At 42.5% G+C, this 12,058-nt stretch overlaps 1 protein-coding gene across 1 annotated transcript in view; it reads right to left on the reverse strand.

The window, feature by feature from the left end:
* Positions 1–12,058, reverse strand: part of LOC115111156 (glutamate receptor ionotropic, delta-2-like) — a 209,404-nt gene that overhangs the window by 78,004 nt on the left and 119,342 nt on the right. The window lies entirely within an intron of this gene.

Genomic DNA, 12,058 nt, shown 5'->3' on the forward strand with positions numbered 1-12,058 from the left:
TTATCTGTCTTATGAAGGAAATGTTCAGTTGACATGAGCTCATATTGCCCGAAGGCTGTGTGTGTTCTGTTTAAATGTTGTTGCTATTGTAGAGTAGTTTAAATATTCTTAAATGTACCCCGATTTTCATTTTCATAGTTCATTTGCTTGAGTTTCTTAGAATATTCTTTAGTCATAAGATGAAGTAGGGGAGGAGAACAAACCCCTCTTTAATTTATTTAAAATATAAGTGAAACATCATGGTGAAGTTATTTAGTAATGTAAAAACAAAAAAACAGTACTTGCAAAAAATACTTTTTGACAAATGTACATTCTCTTCTGACTCATAATACCCCTGTCTATGTTAACTTTATGTACTCTTGTCTGTATATTTCAGTTATTGCATTGTGTATTATTGTTCAATGAACAATAATAGTTTAAACGTTCTTCTGTGCTTTGACTGTATGTTTGGTTTTCATACAACACAAGTGATTGTTTTGTACTTAGAAAGGAGAAGGCCCACAAAGTCAAGTTCCTTATCATGTCTCTTCCTTGATAAAAGACATGCTTTGGGTTTTTCCAATCGGGTGTTCTTGACTAAAATATTCTGACCCTGAAGAAGGCCCAGTGATGCTGAAACATTGGTCATTTACCCAATAAATGACTGGGAGTTTATATATGGAGTGTGCGACTCTATATTTTTATAGTTTATAGTTTACCTCCACACACAAAAAAATGATTGGTGTGCGCCAGCTCATGTTTTTTACTTTACAAAAAGATTGAAATTATTTATTTTCGAAATGTCCCCTGAACATCATGCTCCCAGTCCCCCAAATATCACACTCCCATAGTCCCCTGAAGATCTTGCTCCCATAGTCCCCTGAAAACCATGCTCTCATAGTCCCCTGAAAATCATGCACCCATAGTCCCCTGAAAATCATGCTCCCATAGTCCCCTGAAGATCCTGCTCCCATAGTCCCCTGAAAATCATGCTCCCATAGTCCCCTGAAAATCCTGCTCCCATAGTCCCCTGAAAATCATGCTCCCATAAGTCCCCTGAAGATCCTGCTCCCATAGTGTCCTGAACATCATGCTCCCATAGTCCCCTGAAAATCCTGCTCCCATTGTCCCCTGAAAATCATGCTCCCATAGTCCCCTGAAGATCCTGCTCCCATAGTGCCCTGAACATCATGCTCCCATAGTCCCCTGAAAATCCTGCTCCCATAGTCCCCTGAAGATCATGCTCCCATAGTCCCCTGAAGATCCTGCTCCCATAGTGCCCTGAAGATCATGCTCCCATAGTCCCATGAAGATCATTCTCCCATAGTCCCCTGAAGATCATGCTCCCATAGTCCCCTGAAGATCCTGCTCCCATAGTGCCCTGAACATCATGCTCCCATAGTCCCCTGAAAATCCTGCTCCCATAGTCCCCTGAAGATCATGCTCCCATAGTCCCCTGAAGATCCTGTTCCCATAGTGCCCTGAAGATCATGCTCCCATAGTCCCATGAAGATCATTCTCCCATAGTCCCCTGAAGATCATGCTCCCATAGTCCCCTGAAGATCATTATCCCATAGTCCCCTGAAGATCATGCTCCCATAGTCCCCTGAAGATCCTGCTCCCATAGTGCCCTGAAAACCTGCTCCCATAGTCCCCTGAATATCATGCTCCCATAGTCCCCTGAAGATCATGCTCCCATAGTCCCCTGAAGATCCTGCTCCCATAGTGTCCTGAACATCATGCTCTCATAGTCCCCTGAAAATCCTGCTCCCATAGTCCCCTGAAAATCATGCTCCCATAGTCCCCTGAAGATCCTGCTCCCATAGTGCCCTGAACATCATGCTCCCATAGTCCCCTGAAAATCCTGCTCCCATAGTCCCCTGAAGATCATGCTCCCATAGTCCCCTGAAAATCCTGCTCCCATAGTCCCCTGAAGATCATGCTCCCATAGTCCCCTGAAAATCCTGCTCCCATAGTCCCCTAAAGATCATTCTCCCATAGTCCCCTGAAGATCATTCTCCCATAGTCCCCTGAAGATCATGCTCCCATAGTCCCCTGAAGATCCTGCTCCCATAGTCCCCTGAAAATCCTGCTCCCATAGTCCCCTGAAAACCTGCTCCCATAGTCCCCTGAAAATCCTGCTCCCATAGTCCCCTGAAGATCATTCTCCCATAGTCCCCTGAAGATCATGCTCCCATAGTCCCCTGAAGATCACGCTCCCATAGTCTCTGGAATATCATGCACTCATTGTCTCCTGAAGATCATGCACCCATTGTCTCCTGAAGATCTTGCTTCCATAGTCTCATGAAGAACATGCTCCCATAGTACCCTGAAGATCATGCTCCCATAGTCCCCTGAAAATCATGCTCCCATAGTCCCCTGAAAATCATGCTCCCATAGTCCCCTGAAGATTATTCTCCCATAGTCCCCTGAAGATCATGCACCCATTGTCTCCTGAGATCATGCTCCCATAGTCCCCTGAAGATCACGCTCCCATAGTCTCTGGAATATCATGCACCCATTGTCTCCTGAAGATCATGCACCCATTGTCTCCTGAAGATCATGCTCCCATAGTCCCCTGAAGATCACGCTCCCATAGTCTCTGGAATATCATGCACCCATTGTCTCCTGAAGATCATGCACCCATTGTCCCCTGAAGATCATGCTCCCATAGTCCCCTGAAGATCATGCACCCATTGTCTCCTGAAGATCATGCACCCACTGTCTCCTGAATATCTTGCTCCCATAGTACCCTGAAGATCTTGCTCCATTGTCTCCTGAATGCTATTCATATCCTCTTGTTTCCATTTTGGTGGGACACAATATGATACATTCAATGGAACCCGTCCATCATTTCTGACATGCACTAAAGGAATCATGAACCATATCTAGACAGTAACGTATACAGTCATAAATCACAGAAGTCCCCTCCAGTAGGGGCTGTCACATTAGGAAAAAGGGATGTGGATCAATCTGCTAGAGACGGCTTTTTAGAGCTTTTGAGTATGAAAGCATTTGTTACCTAGACAAAGCCATAACACTGGATGCCCATTCATTCAAAGCCAGCTGGTCTTGTTCCTTGGGGTTGGATGGATAATACCAGCGATTGGCATGCTGCTCACCTTTTTGCATAACAATGTCCATGTGTGACATAATAGTGTTCGAAATAAAACCAATTCCGGATTGCTATGTTGAGATTGTCTCAAGTCTGTTTAGCTAGCTAATCAGCAAGCTAGCATACCATTTGCTATGGCTAGGCGATTTGTAAACAGTGTGTGTTACTATAGCTACAGCCACTATAGCCAGACTGATGGGGTTCAAATAGGACAGCAAAAAGTTCACTGTTCCACGTAGGGAATCGATGTGAATGCAATCCATTTGGATCATAACGGTCTCTCGTGAAAGCCCCTTATGTTCACATGGCAAAAGAGTGCAGATATGCTTGTCCATTACATTAGCTTGAATAAAACCCAGACGGACAGCTCATCCTCGGCTGGGTGGGGATTATAACAGCGAGGGAGACTATTTGGTGGATTCTCAGTGTGAGCGAGAAAAGAGATAACTTCAGGGGAGAGCTAAGGCCTGCCAGGGAGAGAGAGATTGCAATGGCAGGAGGACGCAGTCATAGGATGTTGATCTTTCGAAAATGAGCCAGAGTGTAATGAAACTTCTATCGGGGAGTCCTGCGTCTCGGTTCAAAGCCACCCTGCTATGAACAGAAAATGAGCTGCTCCATTTTCACCAGGTTCTCCTTGTCTGCCTTTGATTTCCAGCCAGGCTAGAGCCAATGCTACTCCTCCCAGGTCTCTCTCTCTCTCTCTCTCGCTCTCCATGCATATACATGCACATAGATTCAAACAATTAATTCTATAAACAGTATACATCTGTATAGAGAAAGAGAGAAATAATGAGAACACGTGGGGTGATTTGTTAAACTCAGCTCCAACCTAAAACACAGTGGAGGCGGCGATCAAAGTCATGCTCCTAATGCTTCAACATGTTTGCCCAGGCAACACCATTACCCTTCCTGCTTTTACCTCATTGTACACAGAGCTAGCTCCCAAAGTGAGTCCAAGGAGAATGGCTGTTTTATGACGGTCACAATGCCAGTCAAGGAGTTCACATCGCACTAAAAAGCATCCTTTAAGGTCAGCCGCACGGTCCTGACAGTGCAGACGGGACACTCATCCCAAAGTGGATTTCCAATCGAAGGGGAAAAGCCATGAAACACTGTGAAGAGCCTTTCATGGCTGTTGGAATGCTTGTAAATATATCTAAAGGTGAATGGGGAGGCCATTATGCTGCTAACTCTGACCGGAGACGGCAGTCTGCTCCTAACTCTGAATGGAGAAGCCATTCTGCTCCTAACTGACTGGAGATGCCATTCTGCTTCTAACTCTGAATGGAGAAGCCATTCTGCTCCTAACTGACTGGAGATGCCATTCTTCTTCTAACTCTGAATGGAGAAGCCATTCTGCTCCTAACTGACTGGAGAAGCCATTCTGCTTCTAACTCTGATTGGAGACGCCATTCTGCTCCTAACTCTGAATGGAGAAGCCATTCTGCTTCTAACTCTGAATGGAGAAGCCATTCTGCTCCTAACTCTGAATGGAGAAGCCATTCTGCTTCTAACTCTGAATGGAGAAGCCATTCTCCTGAATGGAGAAGCCATTCTCGCCATTCTGCTCCTAACTCTCCTAACTCTGAATGGAGATGCAATTCCGCTCCTAACTCTGAATGGAGAAGCCATTCTGCTCCTAACTGACTGGAGATGCCATTCTGCTTCTAACTCTGAATGGAGAAGCCATTCTGCTCCTAACTGACTGGAGATGCCATTCTTCTTCTAACTCTGAATGGAGAAGCCATTCTGCTCCTAACTGACTGGAGAAGCCATTCTGCTTCTAACTCTGATTGGAGACTTCTGCTCCTAATGGAGAAGCCATTCTCTTCTAACTCTGAATGGAGAAGCCATTCTGCTCTAACTCTGAATGGAGAAGCCATTCTGCTTCTAACTCTGAATGGAGAAGCCATTCTCCTGAATGGAGAAGCCATTCTCGCCATTCTTCTCCTAACTCTCCTAACTCTGAATGGAGGGGAAGAAAAGGCAAATGAAAAAAAAGAAAAGAAGGCCATGTAGTCATGTTGTTCAGGACTGGAACACCACAACACTACATTAGTAGTCATGTTGTTCAGGACTGGAACACCACAACACTACATTAGTAGTCATGTTGTTCAGGACTGGAACACCACAACACTACATTAGTAGTCATGTTGTTCAGGACTGGAACACCACAACACTACATTAGTAGTCATGTTGTTCAGGACTGGAACACCACAACACTACATTAGTAGTCATGTAGTTCAGGCCTGGAACACCACAACACTACATTAGTAGTCATAGTGTTCCAGACTGAAACACCACAACACTACATTAGTAGTCATGTTGTTCAGGACTGAAACACCACAACACTACATTAGTAGTCATGTTATTCAGGCCTGGAACACCACAACACTACATTAGTAGTCATGTTGTTCAGGCCTGGAACACCACAACACTACATTAGTAGTCATGTTGTTCAGGCCTGGAACACCACAACACTACATTAGTAGTCATGTTGTTCAGGCCTGGAACACCACAACACTACATTAGTAGTCATGTTGTTCAGGCCTGGAACACCACAACACTACATTAGTAGTCATGTTGTTCAGGACTGGAACACCACAACACTACATTAGTAGTCATAGTGTTCAGGACTGGAACACCACAACACTACATTAGTAGTCATGTTGTTCAGGCCTGGAACACCACAACACTACATTAGTAGTCATAGTGTTCAGGACTGGAACACCACAACACTACATTAGTAGTCATAGTGTTCAGGACTGGAACACCACAACACTACATTAGTAGTCATGTTGTTCAGGCCTGGAACACCACAACACTACATTAGTAGATGTGTGATAATATGAAGTGAGATAATTACAGATGTGTGATAATATGAAGTGAGATAATTACAGACGTGTGATAATATGAAGTGAGATAATTACAGATGTGTGATAATATGAAGTGAGATAATTACAGATGTGTGATAATATGAAGTGAGATAATTACAGATGTGTGATAATATGAAGTGAGATAATTACAGACGTGTGATAATATGAAGTGAGATAATTACAGACGTGTGATAATATGAAGTGAGATAATTACAGATGTGTGATAATATGAAGTGAGATAATTACAGATGTGTGATAATATGAAGTGAGATAATTACAGATGTGTGATAATATGAAGTGAGATAATTACAGACGTGTGATAATATGAAGTAACCCAAAATGACCACTACATGTAATTTTATAAAATCCCCCCCAAAACTTGAAAGTTACCAAAATTCTGGAAGTTTACTGGTAGACTTCTAACGTTTCCAGTAATATACCCTCCCTTTGCAACTCTATCTGCACTTGACATCTGCCATGGAAAGAATGATTCATATACAATTCCTCTGCTTCTCAAGTATATGTGACAACTACATCGACACTACCTTCACAATATCACTGATGCTGTTACTGTATATACAAGCTTTCTTTACGGTTTTATGTTTAACAGAAAGGTTAGCCTCATAAAGAGAAAACACACTATTAGGTTTTATGCTTAACAGAAAGGTTAGCCTCATAAAGAGAAAACACACTATTAGGTTTTATGCTTAACAGAAAGGTTAGCCTCATAAAGAGAAAACACACTATTAGGTTTTATACTTAACAGAAAGGTTAGCCTCATAAAGAGAAAACACACTATTAGGTTTTATACTTAACAGAAAGGTTAGCCTCATAAAGAGAAAACACACTATTAGGTTTTATACTTAACAGAAAGGTTAGCCTCATAAAGAGAAAACACACTATTAGGTTTTATACTTAACAGAAAGGTTAGCCTCATAAAGAGAAAACACACTATTAGGTTTTATGCTTAACAGAAAGGTTAGCCTCATAAAGAGAAAACACACTATTAGGTTTTATGCTTAACAGAAAGGTTAGCCTCATAAAGAGAAAACACACTATTAGGTTTTATGCTTAACAGAAAGGTTAGCCTCATAAAGAGAAAACACACTATTAGGTTTTATACAAGTCAAAAAAAGAATGATCTCTCACTGTGCTATTTGCCTTAGTTCTGCTTTGAGCAAAATGAGCAGGAACAAAGCATAATAGAACAGAACATTAATAAAATACACAAGCACTGGTTGCTTTGACAAAGGAAATATCTTCCCTCTCCAATTCTGACACTTAGCAGTTAAAGTCAACTTCAAAAAAATGCTTTAATGCTACTGGTGCAGAACATTCAAAGGTTTATAGTAGTTACCTTGTAAAGCTTTAAATCTCAGAGGCGCCTGGAGAGCCTGAGATTGTAGTTCCTGATGAGTGCTGTTAGGTTTATTTATTTATTTCCTTTCTTTTCAAGAGTGCCCTGGTGATAAATAACTGAAGGAAAACACGCCGGCCGAGCTGGGGACTTCCTCTGCATGTCACCTTTATTTTCCTGGCACCAAGCCAAACCGGCGGGTTCCGCGTGATTGCAATTTATTCAACCCATCAAGTATCCCATTATGAGGCTAGCTGCCAAATAACGCCATCAATTTGCATACAGTTTACGCTTGAGGCCCGGTTCTCGCTCTCAAAGTGCTATCTCACCACGCAGCCACCCTGGACATTTCAACTGTGGTAAATCATCTAAATAAAGAAATAAAGGATAAAGGACGAGTCAGAGGTGATGTCGTCAGTTGCAGCTGCCAGGACGGAAGCACAAGGGTTTCCTGGCACGAGAATCGAGCCCATAACGTCGGGACACGTCCCACAGTCGCCAAAGGGAGCTATCGAATCTGTATAATCTGCAGTGGAAGCAGCACCTCATCCTGAGCCAGGATGACCTCTTTTCCATGGCGCTAACTTATTGTCAAGTGGGTTTATGCTGGTGGTTGTGTGTCGGCTTCTGTGTGTCTAAGATTGAGTACTATAATAGGTATTACATGTATTACCAAGGACCGACAAAAAAAGCTATATTTCATTATTATACTACTGAACATGCTTGTTGTACTTGTTCACATTATGATAATGTCCGGTTTCACCTTTGATCCAAACAAAAAGCTATCGCTCTCATCGAGGTTGGGCCTGGCTGCATCATTGTAAGTAGGGAGGAGGGGGTGAATGTTGTGGAATTAGTCTGTTTGAATGTTGTGGCAGCCATTTATATGAGAGGTAATCTATTCCTCGATAAATGTGTCACAGCATCGCTAGGCCCCAAGAGTTATTACTTTCATCAGATTCCCCGACCTCAGGAAGTAATGTGCAGAAGAAAGGAAATGAATGTTGTTTTGCAATATATGTTTGTTCAATTCACACCACATCGCGACGGCAAGGTGCTTTCTTGTCTCATTCACTGAGAAACCATTTTAGCACCCTGTAAAGCAAATTCCTTTTTTAAAAGATAACCTGCCTCCTCAGAGATGGTATCAGGGGCAAATCAATTTGAAAGCCGTCAAATGACTTCCTGGCACTGCTCTGTGATACAGGTCATGTCTAAACACTGACATTTGGAAAGTATTCAAACCCCTTGACTTTTTCCACATTTTGTTACGTTACAACCTTATTCTAAAATAGATTAAATGGTTTTTCCCCCCTCATGAATCTACGCATAATATCCTATAATGACAAAGCATAAACAGGTGTTAAGACATTTTTGCAAATTGAAAAAAAAGAAAAAGAAAACTGGAATATCACATTTACATAAGTATTCATACCCTTTACTCAGTACTTTGTTGAAGCCCTTTTGGCAGCGATTACATCCTCTCGTCGTCTTGGGTATAACGCTGCAATCTTTGCTTCTTCCAGACAAGACGCTTGGCATTCAGGCCAAAGAGATGAATCTTGGTTTCATCAGACCAGATAATCTTGTTTCTCATGATCTGAGAGTCCTTTAGGTGCCTTTTGGCAAAATCCAAGCAGGCTGTCATGTGCCTTTTACTGGTCACTCTACCATAAAGGCCTGATTGGTGGAGTGCTGTAGAGATGGTTGTCCTTCTGGAAAGTTCTCCCATTTTCCAGCTCTGTCAGAGTGACCATCAGGTTCCGAGTGGCCAGCTCTAGGAAGAGTCTTGGTGGTTCCAAACTTCTTCCATTTAAGAATGATGGAAGCATTGTGTTCTTGGGGACCTTTAATGCTGCATTAATGTTTTGGTACCCATCCCCAGATCTGTTCCTCGACACAATCCTGTCTCGGAGCTCTATGGACAATTCCTTCGACCTCCTGGCTTGGTGTTTGCTCTGGCATGCACTGTCAACTGTGGGACCTTATATAGAAAGTTGTATGCCTTTCCAAATCATGTCCAATCTATTGAATTTACCACAGGTGGACTCCAATCAAGTTGTAGAAACATCTCAAGGATGATCAATGGAAACAGGACGCACCTGAGCTCAATTTCGAGTCCTATAGCATATATACTGAGGTAAATACGATTTTCTTTTTTTCAACTTTTTTTTTTCAACAAACCTGTTTTTGCTTTGTCATTATCAGTGTAGTGTGTGCAAATTGATGAGGGATTTTTATTTATTTAATCAGTTTTAGAATGTAACGTAACAAAATTTGGAAAAAGGGAAGGGGTCTGAATACTTTCTGAATGTCCTTTATACAGTGCCTTGCAAACGTATTAATAATCCCCCTTGACGTTTTTCCTATTTTGCAGCATTCCAACCTGTAATTTAAATGGATTTGTATTTGTATTTCATGCAATGGACATACACAAAATAGTCCAAATTGGTTAAGTGAAATGAAAAATAAATAAATAAAAACGAAAAAGTGGTGTGTGCATATGTATTCACCCCCTTTGCTATGAAGTCCTTAAATAAGATCTGGTGCAACCAATTACCTTCAGAAGTCACATTATTCGTTAAACAATTAGTTAAATCCAAGTGTCACATGATCTGTCACATGATCTCAGTGTATATACATACACCTGTTCTGAAAGGCCCAGAGTCTGCAACACCATTAAGCAAGGGGCACCACCAAGCAACCGGCACCATGAAGACCAAGGAGCTCTCCAAACAGGTCAGGGACAAAGTTGTGGAGAAGTACCGATCAGGGTTGGGTCATAAAAAAATATCTGAAACTTTGAACATCTTACAGAGCACCATTAAACTCATTATAAAAAATTGAAAGAATATGGCACCACAACAAACCTGCCAAGAGAGGGCCGCCCACCAAAACTCACGGACCAGGCAAGGAGGGCATTAATCAGAGAGGCAATAAAGAGACGAAAGAAAACCCTGAAGGAGCTGCAAAGCTCCACAGCGGAGACTGGAGTATCTGTCCATAGGACCACTTTAAGACATACACTCCAAAGAGCTGGGCTTTACAGAAGGGTGGCCAGAAAAAAGCCATTGCTTAGAGAAAGAAATAAGTAAACATGTTTGGTGTTCGCCAAAAGGCACGTGGGAGACTCCCCAAACATATGGAAGAAGGTTCTCTGGTCAGCTGAGACTAAAATTGATCCTTTTGGCCATCAAGGAAAACTCTATGTCTGGCGCAAATCCAACACCTCTCATCACCCGGAGAACACCATCCCCACAGTGAAGCATGGTGGTGGCAGCATCATGCTGTGGGGATGTTTTTCATCGGCAGGGACTGGGAAACTGGTCAAAATTGAAGGAATGATGGAAATACAAAATACAGGGAAATTCTTGAGAGAAACCTGTTTCAGTCTTCCAGAGATTTGAGATTGGGACGGAGGTTCACCTTCCAGCAGGACAATGACCCTAAGCATAATGCTAAAGCAACACTCGAGTGGTTTAAGGGGAAACATTTAAATGTCTTGGAATGCCCTAGTCAAAGCCCAGACTTCAATCAAATTGAGAATCTGTGGTATGACTTAAAGATTGCTGTACACCAGCGGAACCCATCCAACTTGAAGGAGTTGGAGCAGTTTAGCCTTGAAGAATGGTTACAAATCCCAGTGGCTAGATGTGCCAAGCTTATAGAGACGTACCCCAAGAGACTTGCAGCTGTAATTGCTGCAAAAAGTGGCTCTAGAATGTATTGACTTTGGGGGGGGGTGTGAATAGTTATGCACGCTCAAGTTTTCCGTTTTTTGGTCTTATTTCTTGTTTGTTTCACACACAAAAATATTTTGCATCTTCAAAGTGGTAGGCATGTTGTGTAAATCAAATGATACGAATCCCCCCAAAATCTATTTTAACTCCAGGTTGTAAGGCAATAAAATAGGAAAAATGCCAAGGGGGTTGAATACTTTTGCAAGCCACTGTACAGTATGACTGGAGGTGAATGAAGAAGCAGTTTTCAATATAATGGAGGAGACATATGGGCTTCTGCACAAACAAATTCACACAACACACACAGCTAAGAGCTCCCGCAAGGCAAACTCCCACAACTAAACACACACACAGCTAAGAGCTCCCGCGAGACACACTCACACAACTAAACACACACACAGCTAAGAGCTCCCGCAAGAAAAACTCACACAACTAAACACACACAGCTAAGAGCTCCTGCAAGACAAACTCACACAACAAAACACACACACAGCTAAGAGCTCCCACGAGACAAACTGTCACAACTGAACACACACAGCTAAGAGTTCCTGCAAGACAAACTCACACAACTAAACACACACACAGCTAAGAGCTACCGCAAGACAAACTCACACAACTAAACACACACAGCTAAGAGCTCCCGCAAGACAAACTCACACAGCTAAGAGCTCCCGCTTGACAAACTCACACAACTAAACACACACACAGCTAAGAGCTTCCGCGAGACAAACTAACACAACTAAACACACACAGCTAAGAGCTCCCGCAAGACAAACTCACACAGCTAAGAGATCCCGCAAGACAAACTCATACAACTAAACACACACACAGCTAAGAGCTCCTGCAAGACAAACTCACACAACTAAACACACACAAGAATGCCCCCCCCCCCCACACACACAAACACACATATAACAAACATATAGCTGGGGTAAACCGTGTGATCACATTACAACTGAATTATCATATTCATTCATGCATCGCTCAG

Source organism: Oncorhynchus nerka, linkage group LG27 (genome assembly GCF_034236695.1).
Source record: "Oncorhynchus nerka isolate Pitt River linkage group LG27, Oner_Uvic_2.0, whole genome shotgun sequence".
NCBI lineage: Eukaryota > Metazoa > Chordata > Actinopteri > Salmoniformes > Salmonidae > Oncorhynchus > Oncorhynchus nerka.